Here is a 20,425-nt window from a genome sequence, read left to right as displayed (position 1 = left end):
TATAATAATTATATATTTGTGGTTAAAATAATTTGTTTTCATTTCCCTCTAGCTTTTGGGGCAGTCTTCAGAGTTCATGGTTTTGGTCTATCCTCTGCAATCAAAGGGTTATCAATATTTAAACTGTCTTTTAAAATAATTAATCCTGATGCATCTTTGACTTCAGGGTTGAATCTCTAAGAAATCTGTAAAAAAAGTGCCTGGTCTGCTAATGCTCCAGATAACATTGTAAGATTTGGAAGCAAAGATAGCTCTGTTGACTTCAAGTATTTCACTGGTGTAAATGAGTAAATCAGATTGGTTGCAAGTATTTAGAGTCGTACTGACTTTGTGCGTAAGTTAAAATCTTGTTGATTTCCAAGGGGTACCACACTTTCATATATCTGTAAATGTTGCTAGGGTCTGTGTACTGTGCATTTGATGTCTAATTCTGTCTGCAGAAATATCTCTTTTCTGAGATCATGAAACTCACTCTTCTTTTTTTCTGTTAGCTGTATTGCTACAAGCTGTGGGCCTGATTTTTTTATCTACTGCTAAAAACAACAGTGTGAATAAAATCATATTCCTTTAAATTCTAGTACTGAAGAGTGATTTCATGCAGACTTTTCTGTTAGCAGACTCTCAGAAGGAGTATATTCTAGGAAAGTTTACAGTGCTGTATCTCTTAGCACAGAAACCTGAGGTTCAGTGAGGAAGTATACACTGTCTGTCCGTTTCCTGACTGATCACTTTTTATATGAGTTGTGGTTTGGATTGTTTTGTATATTCACTTTCATTAAGAGTCAGTTAAACAGAATCATTCATAGTAATGAGATAAAAAGAATTGCCACTAATTCTTACAATGCCTTTTTTATAGGAACACAAACAAAGAGCAATCAAAGAGTTCTTATGTGGGGTCCAATTTGACCTAATAGTGATCGAAACAAGCACCTGAGCCAAATTAAGTTCTGACACAAGTAGTGGTGCAGATGATGTGAACACCTTTTAGCAGTCAGGAGCATGAACACCTGCTTGTAACAGTGGAGAGCTCATGTTCTTTTTTCCTTCATCTCTGCAGTTCTGACAGTCAGTGGAGCTAAGCTATAGAAAAGAGGTATCTTGAGACGACCTCCCTTCCCCTACCATGGTGCTGAGCAGGTGGGGCAGGAGCCACCGATTGGCAGCATATTGCGGTGATGCTGTCTGGGTAAGTTATGGCAAGTTTTGGCCTTGAAAAGTAACAGCTGTGCAATGTTGCCTTTCTACCAGTAATTTTGAGCCTCTTGTCTGCAGGGATTGGGGGTTACTTCTGAAGGCCCTCATTTCCTGTGCAGGAATCAGTGCTGCCAATGTAACACTTCGGAATTCTGCAACTTGAAAATGTTTGTTTGCTGATTTCTGCAGTGCAAAGAGTTTGGTGAGATTTAAAGTGAATGGTGTAGGAATGTATATTGCCTGGGCATTTTATGGAACCTTAAGTACAAAGCTTTTATTCAATAAACTGAATATGGGGTCATTTTAGATCATATGGGAAACTAACAGGATTATAATGGTATCCAGTTAGATGTTGACAAAATAGTACTCACATTTTTGGATGAATCGTTTTTGTTCTACTAAAGCTATCAGAAGAAAAAAACCTAATTGGTAAATTTAGTTGACAAACTCAGTGTTCCCTTTCTTTTGATGAAATCATTTTAGTTCTCCAGGTTTTAAAAATGACCCATATTCTTTTTTCATTTTTCATTAAAATGTTCACTGATCATTTTCACTTAAAAATTAATTAAGAATGGATGTAGATCAGGTACTATATAGTACATTTTCCAAAACATTACAGTCTTGGAAGGGGTAGTATAGCTGGTAAATTCAAATTGTTGCTAACCTTTTCTATCCTTAAAACAGATAGCATGGAAGTGAAATTTTTTGTAGAAAAGAAAAACAATCACAATGCTAGAAACAGTTTGCGAACATCTCATATAGAAAAAAATAATATTCCATGTAGTTTTATTGTTGTTGCTAAGCCAGCTAAAGAAAGGAATTTGTAATATTTTGTTACCAAAAATGATTTGACATTCAGAGCATGCATATGACTGAGAGCAAAGTACTTGCCTACCATTTATTAGGGACTTTCTTGCATAGTACTCTTCAAAAGACATCTGTATTTATCGCATTCTGTTTGCACACCTGCTCACTTTCAAGATAGTGAAACTCCCAGAACATTGCTATTATAAATATAAGATATTACTTATCTTTCTACCCTAGTTGTTTGGTGGCTTTTTTGTGTGTGTTTGTTTATTTGTTTTTGTTTTGTTTGTTTGTTTTCTTTTTTTTTTCTTATCAGTGGTTCAAAATCACAGGTGATAGCCCCTGGAGTTAAAGAGTAGCAAGTTAAAATCTAATCAGAAATATTGATTACCCCGCCTAGGGATTTAACCAGTGGAGCTCATGATGGTAATTTTTGAAGCGAGACTGTAGGTTTGGACATTTATGGTGGTGGTGACAACTTTGAGTTGACTTCAGCATTTTATTTTTTTTTTAGTGACTTAGAAAGGACATAAGTTTGCATGATGACGGTAAGTAGATACTTTGTCTGGTCTTCTTGCTTGGCTGTAGAGGATGTGCGATGGCTGTGGGGAGACTAAGTGCTGCCTTAATGTAATAGCTGCGTCCCCTCTAGTCCGCAGATGACCAGTCAGTGGAGCTGCTCCAGCCGAGGCTGCTACTTTGATGTGACCGTGCAGTAGTTCCAAAACTTGTGAGGATACTGAGAAGATAACCCTGGATAAATACATCACCACCTGGCAAATGACAAGTAAGAAACTACTGACCTTGTTTGTTTGTTTGTTTGTTTTTAGGTTTTTTTGGTTTTAAATCTTTTGTTGAATTGCTGGCCTGACCTCACTCAGAAACAGATTAATAACAAGTCTAGTAGAATAACATCGGGATTTCCAGACTGGCTTGGAGCTGAAATTCCTCACTTAATATACTTGGAGTCCAGTTCTGGAGGTGTTGAGTTCAAGGCACCTTGGAAAGAAATCTGCAGTTGATGAGGGCAGGGGAATCTGTCTCTGTGCATGGGTAGGTCTGGTGTCCCTATGAGTAGGATGATAGACTGGTGTCAGTGAGTGTTTTACTAATGGAGGTATTTTAACTTACTACAAGTTATTTGAAGAACCAGTAGCATTGCTTTCTGTCATAGAACAGCCACAGATATCATAGTTAAGGCTGGTTGAAAAAAGTTTTCCCTGCAATTTTCTTCTTCTTTTATTTTTGTTTGTTTTGTTTTTTTGTTTTTTTTTTTTTTTTTTTTTTGGTTGTGAAAGTCTAGATAGGACACATTTTAGCCTTTGAATAGTTGTCAAATTCTTCCCTGTTGTCATTCTATGACAGCAAATGTCAAGATTCTTAGGGTGCATGATTGGTTACCTAAATTACACAGTACAGGTGCTGGTTTTGTATCTGACAGCTTAAATTTAATGAGTTATATATTCTGTGAGCCTTATTGGACCTGTCAGAATAATTTGATGTGTGGTTTTTTGAGGGTAGTTGGTGGTGGTTGTTGTTGTGTTGGTTTTTTAAAAATTTTTTTAACCAGAAACATAGTGTATTATTCTATAGTATTCACCCAAAAAGAAGGTAGGAGGTTAAAACTTCCTTTTGTCTACAAAAATAATTCAATTCAGTGTGGGATGCATTTCTGGTTTCTGATCAGCCAAAGAGAGTAGTGGGCCCCACATTTGTTTTCTGCAAATACTTGCATGAAGGAAACTTTCCTCACACAAATACTCACAAGAAGTAAGGTCAGTTAACATGTTTAAAACAAATTCTTTTCAGAAGTCATGGGTATTTCTTCAGTGCTAATTCAAATACTCTGCTTAAATCATGGTCTTTCAACTTTGTTCAAAAGTCTTGAATGTGGCTGTTGCAATGTTGTGGTTGAAGGTATTCTGATTTTTTTTTTGTTATGCATCGTGGCTTGAATCAGGAATGATTGTTCTGAGATCAGGAGCTAAGGCACATTTTCCTCTGACCTTCTGGTGTCCGAGAACTCATCACTGACTTTAGAAGACTGCTAGGATCAAGCAGGTTTTGTGAGAGTATCAGTAAGTCATGGTGAGGGAAGGGCAATGTGGCCCCAGATGAGTTAAAGTAGCTCATGTGGAACTGTCAATAGCCCAAATAATCCAATTCCATTAAACTGGGAACTTGTGACACTGTTCTTAGGGGCACAGGTGATAAATCAAATGGATGGCCCACTGTGCAACTGCAGATCAATAATTGTCTTTAAAGAGTAAATACGGTCTCCAACTATATTTGACAATAAGCGGAAATTATTCTTTGCCGACTATCTGTTTACTAAACCCAATGAGAACTGCCAGAGCTTATGAGGCCTAGATAGAAGGCAGGGTGCGATGCTATCGCAGTTAGACACCGTCAGCAAGTTTTTGCTACAGTTCACATGGTTAACACCATCCAGCAAAACCTCCTGGCCAGTTGTGCAAAATAGTTGTCTCTTTTCTGGATACTATTAGGACACTTTACTCCTTTCAAAACTACAACGGTAACTAACTTTTTTCCTTTTCCTGTTTGTTTGTTTGTTTGTTTATTTTTTTCCCAATGAGGTCAAACAACATGATTTACTCCTTTATGAATCGCATATGAGGTCGCAGGGAAAGCCTGCGCAGCTTGGCTTTGATCAGGCACGCAGCCTTCAGGCTTCATTGACAGGAGCGGATCGCGGTTCCCTTGGCCCACCGGGGCAGCCCCCGGGCCCGATCCGGCTCCGGGCGCGGTGCAGGTGCGCAGCGGCGCCGGCAGGGGGCAGTGTTCGCGCGTGGATGGAGCCCCCGCCCCGCCGTGCCCGGACCCAGCCGATTAAAACCCGCCTTTTTGGACTCAGAACTGCGTTCATTAAGCGAGCCCTGAGCCGGGGGATTGTCAGGCCGACAGGTCTCTTGAAAGGTTCAGCAAAGCACAGGTGTTGCTCCGCAAGTGCGTGCTCCGAAATGAGACGGAAACCCTCTCAGAGGAGAGGAAAAGAAAGGCAAAAGAAAAAGAAAAAAAAGAGCATATGTGTGCTATTCATTTATTCAGAGCCATGCAATCTGCCAATCATCCTTTACATCACTCAGTGCCTCGGGAAAAGCTGCTCAGAAACAATCTTTGTTACTCGAGAGAACCAGGCTTGTACTTTAGTGCCACTTGGAGAAAGCATGAAACGTTTTTTCCCTTATGAAATTCAGCATGCATAAATCAATTAGAAGATCTGAAACCTCTGACCCTTGCAGATTCAGACCAACCCAAGATAAACACTCTCCTTACTTCCTCACTCTTACCCTCATAAATAAATTAAAATAAAATTGAAAGGAGGAAAAGGGGAAGTCTGAAATGATAGCCCAGGCACTCTAGAAGGGTTGCTTTTCTCAACTGTATGGTTATGCTCTCTGGCTGTAGAGATGCTGTGTGTCTAACATGCCTTGAACAAAATCAGAACAGGATAAACCTTTTTTTTTAAACTAGCAAAAGTTTGGATTTAACAGAAATTATAATACGTTGTCAGCAGTAACAATAGGCAGGGATGCAAGATCTTCCTTCCCACCCCTTCAGAAGAGTAAGAACCCTGTGTCATGGGATGCCAGTGGGCACTTGGATTTGCAGCAAGACCCACACTTTGAGAGGGCAATGTACTGAATGCCACTTCAGAACAATGAGTCATGAACACCAATCAATTCAGACTTCTTTTTAGTAGGGGGGCTGGGTGAAGGTTGTTAAAGGATGATATAGAGACCCAGAGAAAGGAAGCAATTTAGAACACCACTGAAAGAAGGGGATGTATTGATCCTACAAAATCCAAGAGCTGTGCTATGTATTTTTGATTATCATACATTGACATCTTAATATGTTAGTTTACTTTAAAAATGCCATTGCTTATAACTAGGGTGGGTATATTTTCATCCAATTACTCAAGCAATTAGATTCATAGCTACTCTTATGCTATACCTTTCATGCTTCAGTGATCTTTATTCTCCAGTTCAATACATATTGAGCTGGGACAGCTGCCTTTCAACTTGGTTTGCATAAAAGCCACACTAGTCTTTATCTTCAGATTATCTAATCTTGGGATAAAATATAGCTCTTATTTAATTAGTTGTGAGACAAGATTTTCTTCTTGTATATTTCTGAGAGACCAAACCTTGCACTGTTGCTAAAAGGCATCTGTGTGACACTTTTCACTCCCTCTAACTCATATCGATTGCTGTCTTCACTTTCTATGGGAAGAGAGTTTGTGGAGGTATAAAAACATGAATGGGCCTTCAGAGATCATCTAGACCAGGGGTGTCGAACTCGTTTTCACTGGAGGGTCACATCAGCCTTGCGGTAGACTTCAGAGGGCTGAAGGTAATTCTAGGACCGTATAAATGTAACTACATTTATTTAGTAATTATTTATTTAACTGCTCCTACATATTCCTTTGGCCCAGCCCAGGATCAGATACCAAAACTCCTCACAGCACAGAACTGTGTTTCTTGGGCCTCTTGACACTTTGATCAGCCCCTGCCCAGAGGGAAAGAATTTGTCTTTCGAGGGAGAATTCTCTCTGCCATATCCGTATTGTGGATTTGTTTTTGTGAAACCTGTCAGTGAAGATCACCTGTCAGCGGGCTCATGATGAGGGTAGGGTGGGCCAGAATTTATCCTGTGGTACTTTGCAGACAGATCTATAGTAAACACCTTTTTTATTTTTATTTGTATTTTTTTTTAATATTTTTTTCTTTAATTTGGATCTTCTAAAGGTCTTCCCATCTTATAGTTTTTGAAATGTCAGGTTTTCAGTGAGCCGCTATTGCAGGAATCAGAATTTTAAGATGTCTTCAGCTAGATTCAGAATCACATGTATGATCTGGGAGTCATTGAGAGTAGCTCAGAAATCCTGTGCTTGAATCCTAGCATTGTTCTCCATTTAAGGCTATTGAGGATGAGGAAGGGTGCTAGAGGAAAAAAAAAAGACTTTTTAAGGCTGTATGTGCTTAAAACCAATAGCTTTCACTATCCACATGTACTTAGAGAATCAAAGTCAGTTAATTAGTTTTGCATGTACGCTTCCGGACCTCACTTTTTTCTTTTTTTTTTTTCCCCTTTCTTTTTTTTTAAATTTTTCAGTCTATCTTGCTGCTGCCCTTGATAGGAATAGACTGCACAGAGGTTCTTAACCAGCAGCCAAAATATGGGCTCTCATGTTTTTGTAAGGTTAGTTATACAGCTGTTTTGGGTAAAATAGTTGCTGGAATGGAATTTGACCTGTAGTGTTAAACTCCCTGTGTGATTTGTTTGGGCTGTGCTTATAAATTGTTTGGTTTTGTTTATGTTCATCTGTGTAAATTCTAAAAGAAAGAGTCACCTGAATCAAACAGTGTACTTGTCTGCTTTTGTGTCTGCCGGATGAAATCTGAAAATAAGAGAGGAGAAAAAAAGCTATTTGATCAAGGCGCTAAAGGAGACAAAAGCTCTCAGATTCCGAGTATGGAAAGTTTTCTTATTCCTCCTAGTGATGGGCTAGTCTCCAAAAACCTGTGAAGTGTTCAGTTTGAATAAACAATCAAAGATCTGAATGTTTATCTGAGGCTTTTCTATAGCCCTTTGGGGTGGAAATGGGTTTGGGAGGCTTGAGAGAATGAGGTCTTTGTAATCTTTGTATTTAGTGTGGTCAGGAGTACCACAGGCATGGTCTTTCTTCCAGTCATTTGGCATTTCAGCTTCCTGTTCTGGTCCCACATCAAGGTGGATGATGCTGAAACAAAATAAAGGGTCTTAAAGGAACACTGAAGAGAGAAACTAGAAATTTAATATAAATTTTCATTTCCTCTTTCCTTAAATCACAAAATCTCTCTTCAAAACCATGTCTATGAAGGGACTCTATGCACAAGTGGATTTTCTCCGTCTTGAAATAAATGTGCAGTCACTCTGGCACAGGGGACAAGCTAGCCAGGTCAGGACTTCCGTGGTAGATGCGTCTATAGTTTTAATCTCATTTTTGTTTCTGTTAGTGCAGTGTGACTGTATTCCAAATTTCACTGAGTTTCATCTTTACTGATATCTTTATCTTTAAGGATCAAGGGGAGTTTGAGGCTTTGAAAAAACATTGGGATGTCAATTTCAAACTGGATTAGATATTTGGGAAGATTCTTGGTTTACCTCAGGTGGTTTGCTGACTCTTGCTTCTGCTTGCTCATTGAAAACTAAAATAAAACCTATGTCAAAAAAATCCCTCATAAATCGCCCCACTTCCTCATGGGTTGCATCATCTAAGCTGCAGAACATTGTAGGGGGGTCTTTATATCCCCTGTCTCTTGGTTGGACTACTCAAAAGTTGTGCTGGTGCTCTGAAGCTTCAGGCTCCAGCTCTGAGCCAAGAGGTGCTTGATTCAGAGAGCTTCTCTGGCTGGTTGTGAAAAGCTGAGTGTCGTAAATCATCTTTCTCTCCCAGATGGAGGACATCTTCTAGGTGTACATGAGGGACTGTTGGCCAAGGCACTGTTGAAAGACTGTGGAGCTTGCTTAAACAGGGTGAGAACATTACAGGACAGGTCAGAAGTCCCTGTATAAACCACCCCTGCACATACAAGCCACTCTCAGTTGCTTCTCATTAAAGCAGTCCATGCTAGCATAGATATTTTTCCTATGAAGGGCAGCTTCTAGGTATTAGGGAAAGATCCATGATTAAATTCACAGTAGTGAACACCAGCCTGCCACTACAGGCCAGAGTACAGCCAGCCTGTTTCAAATCAGTTCACAGTATCAGTGAAAATCTATTTGGCACTTGCTCATTACCCTTTTTAGGCCAGAGGAGATTATCCATTGTTTCCTTTAATGTCATCTGTTTGGTTTATAAGGAATGACTCAAGGAAGTGTTTCTCTAATTCAAAACAAACAGTCTGCTTACACACCAATTGTCTGAGCTTCAGTTGTCCTGGGGAGTTTAGTCTGCACACATGTCAAGTGTTACAAGAGTGGAAATGATTTTCAGGATCAAGAAGAAGAAAGAGAGAGAAGCGTCTTCTAGGAAGCCATGGCTGTTAATAGCTTTTCATCTCTAACCTATTGTAAAGATCTGACTGAAAATTAAGCCCATAGTGAGGTAGTACACCGTTAGTTACTTACCCCTGGGTTCCTCTAATTGGGAAAAGAAAAAGGCACATTATCCTAGAAGACGGTTCAGAGCACCTGGGACAGGATCCTGCTTCATGGTCCCATGAAGGCAATGATTTCTCTCTGCTAACAAATGGCTCAGCTGAGTAACTGTGCTGTCTGAAGTCAGACTGTGGGTAACCCCCTCATGTCTCCCTCTTGTATGCAGTAAACAACAGTCTAAGCTTGCTTGTACTGAATTGACCCTTCTCTTCATCACAAATTTCAGTTGTGGCTAGACCATACTTATAAAATGCAACATATGAGTTTTACAACTCTTACTCATGTAAAAATTACAAATAAATGTATAATTGTTAAGATAATGTATAGCTTAGAGATGGAAAGGGTAGGAAGAACCGTTTTAATAAGGTTGCCAACCAGTTCAAATTCAGTCTGGCTCAATCATAAGGTGCTGTCTTCCAGAAGGTGTTTCTTGGCCCAAATGAAGGGGGTGGAATATGACTGGTAAAGATGGTTTGTTAAGCATCAATATTATAGTTAGTGCTTCATCAGATAGAAAATGTTCCTAATCGCTGTAAAATTTACAAAAGGAGACATCATGCTCTAGGAAACTCAGGAAAAAAAAATTAAAATAGGTTACAGAATATTATAAATAGTTATTGACAAACCTCAGGCATTTTCAGAAGCACAGAAAACCTAACTGCACTGTAATAAACTCCTGTGGGACCTAGATAAATGTTTATCAGGGTGCTCATTAAAATAAGCAGTCTTTGCAACCTGGGAATAACCAGGACGCATCTAGTTTGAAATGAACATCTGTACATAATATTCTTAAGGACATTACCTCACATGGATCAGTATTTAAAACATACTTTAGAAATAAAGTAGTAGACAAATGAGCAATGAATAAGTGCATACTTACATGCTAAAAGCAGCATGGTGGATTGGAAGAATCATGAAAATTGACGTCAAATCTGAGGTGAGCTTTTATATGGACTGCACAGGTCAGGGAGAGGGCAGTGTTCCTGCTTTTAGGAGCGTTATAAGTGGGGAGAGGTGGGTGGACAGGAGTTTTTGTGCTGTTACCGTGTGTTTTCTGCATGTATGTGTAATGCAGAGAGCTGTGTCTATATGCACACTGCATGGCTCACTTGTGCTTCTAAAATCAGTGACAAAATCGAACTCCTATTAAACTCAAACTATTACAATTTCGAGGGTGGTGGACTGGCTTAAAAAATGTAGAAACTTTCCTTAGTGTATGTGTCGATGTATGCCTCTGTCCATGCCCAGCAAGAGGTCCATGGCGCCACTGTCATTGGAGGGATTTGTTGCCATGTGTGATGTTCTCTTGCACGTCTCCATTCAGCTGTTGAGAATCTTCTTTTCCATGTACTCCAACTAAGGCTGGTAGAAGAGATTGTTTTCTACTATAGTGTTTTAACTCCTATCAGTTGAGTTATTCTAGTTTTTGGCAGTTGTAACTAATCAGACCACTAAAAGATACATATAATAAAATTTTTTGATGGTTCTGGAGGGATTGTGTGATATAATACTGTATCTGAAGGCACCATCAAAGATATTTCCTGAGAAGCAGTTACTGTCTGACCCTCTTAATATTAAAAATATTTGGTCCTTGTATCAGCCCTGTGGTATTAAATTACCTGCTCCACAAATCACAGATTAAAGTCTTCTGCACGTGAGGGTTATGTAGTATAATCAATAACATGACCACTTCTAGAGTTCTGAATTGCCTGGTTTTAGAGGCAGTTAAAAATGTATAAAAGAAAATCAGTGAAATCCAATTCGTTTTCACTCTGCAGCATTGAAGTTTTCATATGTTATTTTTAAATGTAAAATACAATTCTAATTAGGCTTTTAAAAGCAGCTCATGGATGTTTCATAGAATAATGGAAAATAAAGCTGAGAAGAAACATCAAGTTGTAGAATCAACTTTATCTGTATTGTTCTTGACAGATATTTGTCTTATCCCAATGAAAACCTCCAACTGGAGATTCTACAGTCTCTCTAGGCAATCTGGTTTAAGGCTTAACTGTTCCTACTGTTAGAAAGTTTTTACTGTTGTCTAAATCTCACTTGCCGAAATGTCAATATCTTACTGCTTACCCTGCCAAAGTACATAAATAGTATGGATTATGCCCCTTTTCCTTGCAAAAGTCCTTATTTCTTTCTCCCTTAAGAGTATAAAATACCCCTTTTTTTTTTTCAATAACTTTTAGGCACTTGATGTGCATGTTGCTGTTCAATATGTTTGCTATAAGAATTGCAGTGCATTTGGTACATTTACATTATCCCAAATGCTTAGTTATGTCCCCCTTATATTTTTTGTGGTGTTGCTTTTTTCACTCGATGTGCAGACTGATCCACAGTCAGTTTCTGCAGTGATTTTGCTCACAGTTCCATTCTAAACTGCTGTAATGCCATATTCCCAGGACATCAATAAATCTGTTGTATTTTGACTATTTATCTTGCAGGCAATAAATATCTGTTTACAAAGTGCGTTTCATGAATTCACTCAAATTACATTTGGGCTGCTGCAATCCTGGAAAAAAAAAAAAAAAGAGGTGCTAAAGGTTTGATGTGGGAGAACATTGCATTTAACTTCAGGGGAGAACTAAACTTGTGATTCTGTCATCAAAGGTGAAACGGCAAAGCCCTATTTCTTGCTAACACTAAACCATTTATTCTTATTTAGCTGTCATTTTTATTACAGGCATTCAGTCTGATGCTCATGACAAAAAAGTTCAGACATGCTTCAAAACGAATTTGTTGCATACCTAGTGTAGAAAACCATACTTTATGGATGGTAGCTGGAGGTGGCTTGTGGTTTACCACTGATTATAAATTATTAAAAAATATATATAATTGATATTCAGAGCTGGTAGCATCATTTTTTATTGGAGCATACTCTTGTCTGTGTTTATTTGTGGTTATAGGCATGCAGACGAACCCAGACATATGGTACTTAGTATCTTGGTGGACCCAACAGCTCCACATTTACACTTGATCTATTAAACTGCTGTTTATGCAAGTGTTTTTAGAAAAAATATTAAGTTATAATTGGGAGTATACTTTTGTGAAGGTGCCATGATGAAGAACAGATTCTTACTGTCTGGTAATGTAGTATTTCCTTTAAGGAAAAAGAGTAGTTCCTTAATCAATTCTTGTAAATAGGACTTACTCAAGTGAATGACACATATATATAAGAAGCCAAATTTCTGAATGTCTGAAGTCCCAGCATAAATTCCACCCTCTCTTGCATTCATCTACAGTAGCAAAGATCATTGCTATTCACAGGTACTCCTAAAGCTGATCTGTTTTGATCCTTTTGAACATAATCCTTTAGATTCTTTTGGTAGATACCACACTTAGCTTTTTTCCCAATCTGCCAACAACAGTCCTTTCACTTCCCCAGCTGAGTAAGTGCAGCAACATGCAGTTGTGTACTTTGTTAAAGCTGTGAAAAGACAGTATTTGCAACGTGAACTTGAGCTGTGGCCCTCGCTCACATTCTGGGAGGCCATGGCAGAAGGTACCATCTTCCTTTTTTTCCCTGGTTTCTGTGAGGGGAGAGTTGGGTTTTTTCCCACTGTACAGGTTACATTTATGATAAATGTTAGATATTGAACTTCCCTTAGACTTCATGGCAAAATAAAAGCAAGTAGTTTTACTTCATAGCAACAAAGTGTCCCATGGGCTTTTGAACACTGTGCTCCCACATAGCTCTGCCAACCATCAGGCCTATGATGTTCAGCTGCTAAGCTCAGATAATTTTTGAACTGGAGATTTTTCACTTTGACCACCCAGTGGCACTTCGTTATTTCAAACTTTGAATTCATAAGCAAAATCATTGGGATCAAAGTGGGACAATATGCTTTAGCCACAGTTCAAAATGCCCCTATTATTATAAGAGAAGATTGATATATGCATCCTGCAAAGCTGTTATATTTAAAAGCTAAAGTGAATATTGTGTGATCAAAGACTGCGTAGTGTTGAGGCTATAGAAATGTGTGTTAAATATATAAGTCAGCATTCCTTCTGTTTTAATGGGAAGTCTGAACTTCAAGCAGAAACTAAAGCAAAACTCTGAGGAGGAGCTGAATAGTTCCTGCAGTGTGGTAAATGGTCCAGCTCATGAACTTCTGAGAATATGGGGAATAGCTGTTTAGGCAGCACATGATATCTGAATAAGCAAACGCTTCCTTCTCTGCTTGGTGTTTAAGGTCCATGCTGCTGCCTATATGTCTGCAAGATAAGTGGATCTAGAGGGCTTGGTCTGGTACATTTAGGGTTGCCCAGACTTGATTTGGAAGAGAGGATTTTGCTCAGATGATTAAAGTTGTGTGCCTGTCATAGAATAAATCTATTTGGTATTTTTTTCTCTGCCTTGCATGTTTCTCATCAAAGATTGAACAATGAAGCCAGAAGGTGAAATGACACAACCCAGATTACAAAGCAGAATGTTAGGGCCGAGGAAAGTAGGATGCCCAATGCATACTCAAGGTACTACTTAACAGATAAAATCCTTATGATTCATGACTGTTACCCTCTTTGTGCCGGAAAACACACATGACACTTTATCTGGCAACTTGGTTGATTTATGTGTCTAGCTAATATACTAACAAAAGAATTGAAACATTCATTGTAGTGGTCCTCTTGCTTTCAGTGCTGATTTAAATTGCTTTAGGTTTTGGCACTCCAGCATGACACACTTATAAATCTCTTGGCTTTTTTAACCTGATTATCAGGGTCCCTGAAAGTTATTTTAGTAAGCCACTGAGTGTCATTAGTCACTATGGAAAGTTTTGTGAACATACGTACAAAACAACAATCTGGACAAATAATTTTGGAAATAATCACTTATAATGTCTAAATCCACTTAAGTGTTCAATCTGAATAAGCAACCGGTAGGTTGGTTGCTGCAGTTCTGGCTCTGACTTTGGGAAGTTTAGTGTGCAACTACATTTAAACTATGTAGGATATAAATTAGTCTGCTCTGTGTTTTCCAAGTTCCAGCACAATAATGGCATCTCATTACTACAGAAATTCTAATATAATAGTGATAAAAAGTAATCAATTATGTAAGGATATCTGCTAAATAAATAAAATATAGAACATCTGTGAATATCCAGATAACTGTTTTGGCCACATGTGTTCTCAAAAATGAATGTCAAGAAAAAAAAAAAAAAGGAGGGGAGTAGATTACAGAAAATGGACATATGCTCAGACCTGTTCTGAGTCCTGTCATGAGTTACATTAAAAACATGTCTGCTGAGCCATAGTATTTTCCAGTCAGGTACTCATCAGTCACAGTCATTTTGGGCATATTTTTAGGAAAGTACATGGTCCCTTCTTAAGTATTGCTTCAAGTATTCAGAAATGAGATTTTGGCACTTTTTCCCCAACATCAGACCTTGATTGTTAGTATTGTTGGGCTAGATGCCTTCCCAGTAGATGCAGATGTATCCAGGTAGAGGTTCTCACTTATATAATGGTGGATTATACATTACCCAGATTGACTGGTATGTCACTGAGAATGCTGTGATATTTCTTGCCCAGATGTGCATGTGCTAATAGCAGTAGTAACAGGTAGTAACAGGGTCACTTGCCACATATCACGATATATCTGAAAACCTAGCGATCAGTCAATATTGCTGTGCCTCATGGTATGCTTTTATTTTCTTTTTTGGAGCAAGCGGGAGAAGAGTGGAATTAATACAAAATTTGAATGGTCTCATGTTGTTTGGGTGAAGGAGAAATAAGACAGTGTCTGAGGGTCTTCGTCAGCTGCCTCTGTTTGGGGGCCTTTCACTGAGGGCATATTCAGGAAAAACTGCCTCATAAAACTCTTAGGCAAATCATAGCTATAAATCATAGGCAGAAAAACAATTTCCCCCAAGCCAATGGCAAATCGTTGCTATATCTTGAGTGTAAATTACTAAAAATCAGCAACACACCTAGGAAATGGAGCAAGTCTACAGTATATTTACGATTTATCAGAGATGAATATACTTTTGACAGAATTTAAGATCTCCCAAAAAACATAAAGAAATAGGTTTGTTCCTCAGGTTGTACTTATCTCCCTTTCCTGGGGACCTTACAGCTGGTGCAGAAGCTGCTCAGCACTACCATTTTATTGCCCATTCCAAGTCTGAGGTAGTTTGGGGGTTGTTTTTTTTCTTTCATCAAGGGACATAATCTGCTAGACAAGATAATTAAGTGCATATAGGCTAGATTTTGATCTTATTTACTGAGTCTGCAGTAAATCTCAACTCACTTCGGTGACTGCAAGGGAGTCATTCTAGATTTATGTTATTATAAATGAGATCAGAATTTGACTTGTATAAATGAATACTAAAGAGGGAAAAGAAGTGTTCATATTCATACTCCTAGCCCCTGGCAAAGGCTAACTTAACTTCCTTAGCCTTCTTCATTGAGCGTGGAGGGCTTCAGTCAGCATTGATCTTTAGGAAGGGTTGAACCTGGTTTTAGAGCAAATCGTAATTATTAATTAATAGTGGTGTTGATTGTAAATGCTGGATGTGTTACTTCCAAAGTAAGTCAAAAGTCATTCTGATTGAATATATATCTGTTTGTTTCTGCATTCACTTTTGCGAAAACTAAGGATAATTTCTGTGCTTCAAACACCTTTTCTCTTCCTTAAGCTATACTTTCTTTTCCTGTCAATATTCTTGTGAGAAGCACACTACCAACCAGGTGATATGGTTCCATCTTATTGTGCAAGTAGCCTGTGTTTTTTGACAACAGTGATAAGCCAAGTATGTTGCTCAAGATTTCATACCACTCTGTTGCCTTAATGTCTCTAAAAATGTCCTGACCTGAGTTGTCAACAGGAAGCTTCCACTAGGATTCGCCAATGGCTTGATATACAACACGAAAGAGTGCTGATTTTTTTCATACTTAAGGTTATATCTTCCCCATAGAGAAGATCTATCTTTGTTTTCTTTCCTCTAGTATGATGGAGAGCTTGAAGAAGGAGTTTAACATGCATTTTTGCTAAACATTTTTCTGAAATGTAATTTTCTTTTAGACTGTGGTAAGCCAGTCCCTTCAACCACTGAAGTATGACCAGAAAATGATTCATTCTGAAGACTGGGGATTGTGGTTGAAGACTTTTTTTTTTCCCATTATGTGATTGCAGGAGCATAAATCAAAAGCATACTTCCCCCCCCCACCCCCCCAGTAAACAAAGCCTAGCTGTTAGAAAGCAGGGAAACCAGAGTTATCTCATCTAACATTGAGTTTTGGAGAAAGATGTTTTTTTTTATAGAACTCAGATCTAAGTGGCTTCATTATTTTTGAAGACAATTATTTCCTGACAAAGAAGGAATCCTGCAGTAGATACAGTCGGTGCTTTGTGTGCACTGTTGTTACGTGCAATGACTCCAAAGTAAAATATTCCATCTCTTTCCAATTTGTAGAGATAAAGTAACAGAACAAGTAGGTAATTTTTTTTTTTCTTACTGTTTCGCATGTTTTTTCTCCGAAGTCTGTAATATGTCTCTTTTCTGACAGTACATGAAGATATAAATAAGGTGCCCGCCAAGTAACATCTTACTATAAGCAGTGAATTGGTAGCTGTTTTGTTCATAGGAAGACCTGAGGTGCTGTGCAGGTGATGTTCAGGCATAGACCAGCATAGAGGATGTTCAGGCATCTAATTCTGGCATTATCTCCGGTAGATAAAGGTGAGGACTTACCTTTGTAAGTGGTACTTCCTCCCTTGGGTATTCATCTGTGTCTTCTCCACTGTGTAAATTAAAGTAACCATGATCCTCCCCTAGCATCTGTCTACCTGTGGATTTTCTTCTTGAGCTGTAGACTTTTACTGTTCTAATCTAGCTGTAGACTCATACCATTTAGTTGTGAGCAGCCTAAAACTGAAACGCTTTATCTGAACTTCCGCAGACTCCATTTGATCTTCAATAAAATGGACTTGTGTCAGTAGGAAGCCTGGTTAGCTTTTTTTCCTTTATTTTTTTAACAAACAACAAGCATGGTATCCCTCTTTATTTTTCTCTCTTGAAATAGTTTGATTACTGCATTTATAACATGGAAGATGCTGAGCATGACACAAGCCAAACCATGAATAAAAAATGTAGATTAACAGAATAACTTATTTTTGAGGAAAAGAAATTCTACCTAATTTTCCCCCCTTCCTATCTGGAAAGGTCTCCTCAGTCCATTCCCATACCAGAAGTGCAGTTACCTCATCTGCATCTGGGACTTTTATCTAGGATTCCAAAACAATCTGAGATATGATAAACTGTTGAAGAAAATTACAAAGTTGAAAACATTAAAGTGTGGGGAAAAATGGCCCTACCACATTGAAGCTGTCTTTACTTAGATTAAAACAGATACTTTTTTATATTCTTGCAATAAAAGGAATAAATCAATTTTTAAATTAAACCAGTAAGAGGAAGATTGGCACTTTGTTGAAAGCTTTTAAGTGATTTAGAAAATAAGTTCACCAATCCAAAAAAACTTTTTAGAGTTCAAATTCCAATGTTTATTCTACTTGTCACTATCCTTTAATGTATTTCCTTGTGGAGGCAGGGCAATCAACCTCTGATGTCATGTAAGACAGTAATATGGCCAGTAGCCATTCTGTAGCTTTAATGTACTGTGTGAGCATTCAAGGAGTTTTCATCTATTTCTTTTTCAAGTTGCTTAATCATTTTCTAGACAAATAATAAATATGGTATATTTTTTTATGAGCAAATAAAATGAGTAATTGTCAGGGGAAAAAATTGGCTGTCAGGTCCAATGTACTTCTAAAATGTAGCTAAGTGATATACTGAACATTTACATGGCAGCTTATATTTGGAGACACCAGAAGATTTTTTTAAGAAATAAATACTGAAATCAAGTAGCACACCTCTAAAGTCCAGTTAACTGCAAAACCAATCATACATCTGGCTCAGTGATACTATACTTGTTAAGAAAAACACATAGTGTTATTTCTTGGACTTCACTCATAGCCGTCTTCCATGTATTAGCACCTAATTTCTTCCCTTTCCCCTCCTTCTCTCAGGTTGCAAGGTTGCTGTCTTTGAAGACAGCAGGTCCTAGGAGAGAGAGAAGAGGTGCCTGTTGTAACTCCAGTTCAAGAAGCACTCTGAACAAAATACCATCTTTGGAAGTTGTTTTCACAATAAAAACTGTTCATTTGTGAAAAGTTTGACACAAGTTACAAAACCGAACTCCTATGCAATGTCTTGGAAATTCTCCACTATCTAAATCCTAAATATCTGTTGCCGAGGTGAGAGGATAGAAAACTTCTTTCAGGTTGAAGAGCAGGGGCAGCAAGTGTTACTCTCAAAGGCAAGGTTATTTGGGGAAGCTGTTGGGAAGGATGCACACTGTTCCCTAATAAAGATTCTGCTATGACAAGTTCTTATGTGTTCCTTTGGATGATCAGGTGCAGACAGGAGGAATACTCTCCTGAATCGAATGATTCGTGTTACCCATCAACTCTGATATACTTACTTCAAGGCTCTGTAGTTAGTAAGGCCACAGACATAGATCTTACAAACATTATTATACCTTTTTTACATCAAATACTGGTAATCAAGGATGAAAGATGATGAGTCCGGATGACAGTTTGAGTTACCAAATTTTGGAAAGAAAACAAATGCAAGGTAACAAGGTAACCTCTCCCACTTGCCCCTGCCTACCCCCCAGCCCCTGCACCCCTATTTTAATTAGCTTAGTTGTTTTTCTTTGGCTTTTAGTCTTTTGTAATTTGGTTGGTTGTGGGTTTTTTTGTTTGTTTGTTTTTTTGGTTTGTTGTTGTTGTTGTTGTTGTTGTTTTGTGTTTTTTTGTTGTTGTTGTTGTTTTTCTGGTGAGTGTTATTTGTAGTTGCCACTGGGGTTAATTCCTTGGCTGTTCTGTCAAATGCTAGGTTCTAGTACAGATATTTGTGTATATATGAACAACTGTTTTTTAATAACCTGCCAAGAAGCTATAATCTTCCATTGCAATCCCCCGGGATTTAATTAGAATGGTTTTCCACAGCCTGACATGTTTATGGGGCATAGGTAAAGAGACAGTTCATAAAGCTGTCAATTTTCTGAGAAATTAAAGAAAAATTGGGCTGCTTAGTGCCTTGGCAATTCCATGCTGCTGATAGTAGCTTTGCAAACAATGAAATCAAAGGCAATGTAACAAGATACTGATGCATTAGAGATGGGGAGGGTTTAAAATTATATACAAAGGCATTTGTCAATTTGAATTTGAATGCATAAGAGGAGAAATATGGAAAACAAAATGTGAACTCCAGTAGCTGCACATTAAACTGCTCAGGTTTAAACAGTGCAAAACTGAACAATAGTCTCTTCATTGCTTTAACAGTAGCTGTAACTTTCTCTCCTAGGGCAAGTGGGAACGAATGAAAACTGCGAAAGGAAATAAGGCCAGACTACAAAATCACTTGCTACTGATTTCTGTCTTCCTTGCCCACTGGAGTCTCAGGATGCTTTGTCCTATATAACAGAAGGGTATGAGTAATTATTAGAGGTACAGCTCACAGTGTTTCCACACAGTTGGTACAGTCCTGGTCTCTCTGAGACTCTTGTACACACTGGTGGGTGAAAACAACTGCCAAATTCTGTCCATTTTCTTTTTAGTAACTTTTCAGTTGAGCTATTTGGGTCATGTATGATTGTTTATGAGAAAAAGGAATTAAAGTTGCCATCTCTGCCCCTTGTGCAAATCATCTGTAACTTCACGGTGGCATTAAATTGGTATTAAGAACAGTGAGCAATAAGAGTCTGGGACATGGTTTCAGGGTGAACTGCTGTTGAGGAAGCTGTTGAGTTCACTGCTGTGAACTGCTGTTGAGGAAGCTCTGTAGTGAGTTTGGCATTTAAATAGAATTTAATAGAGGTGGTCCATTCTTGTATTCAGAATTGAGCGTACACTTCCGTAACATATTTTACATTAATATTACTGAATATAAAATCAGAGACCTGTATCACTTTTGTCATTCAGTTTCAGTGGCTTTTGTCCAATTCTGGGAATTACATTTTGGGAATAATTATGGTCAGGTTGGGGAGCATTCAAGAGAAGGTTACCAGGTAGACAAATAGAAAAGTTTCAGGATGCACAGCTCAGCAAGGAAATCCTGGAAAAAAAGGGTGTTTTGTCTTCTAGAAGAAAGAAGTTTGCAGAGGCATAAAGTGGTTTTCTGATATATCAAGGGCTCATCTCCGGATCCAGTGAAGTCATGCCAGGAAGCGGTTTGTTTAATTATCAACAAAA

The 20,425-nt window shown here is 38.3% G+C and overlaps 1 long non-coding RNA gene across 1 annotated transcript in view; it reads left to right on the top strand.

Moving 5' to 3' along the window:
• Positions 1 to 1,056: 1,056 nt before the first annotated feature.
• Positions 1,057 to 20,425, top strand: part of LOC110366251 (uncharacterized) — a 36,414-nt gene continuing 17,045 nt past the window's right edge. Inside the window, exons 1-3 of the long non-coding RNA XR_010470274.1 lie at positions 1,057 to 1,186; positions 2,654 to 2,788; positions 19,539 to 19,662. This is a non-coding gene — a long non-coding RNA (uncharacterized LOC110366251). The remainder of the gene's footprint in view (positions 1,187 to 2,653; positions 2,789 to 19,538; positions 19,663 to 20,425) is intronic.

Source organism: Columba livia, chromosome 2 (assembly GCF_036013475.1).
Source record: "Columba livia isolate bColLiv1 breed racing homer chromosome 2, bColLiv1.pat.W.v2, whole genome shotgun sequence".
In the NCBI taxonomy this organism is placed as follows: domain Eukaryota; kingdom Metazoa; phylum Chordata; class Aves; order Columbiformes; family Columbidae; genus Columba; species Columba livia.
Note: the sequence above shows the minus strand (reverse complement) of the source record. Positions and strands in the feature narration are given on the sequence as shown.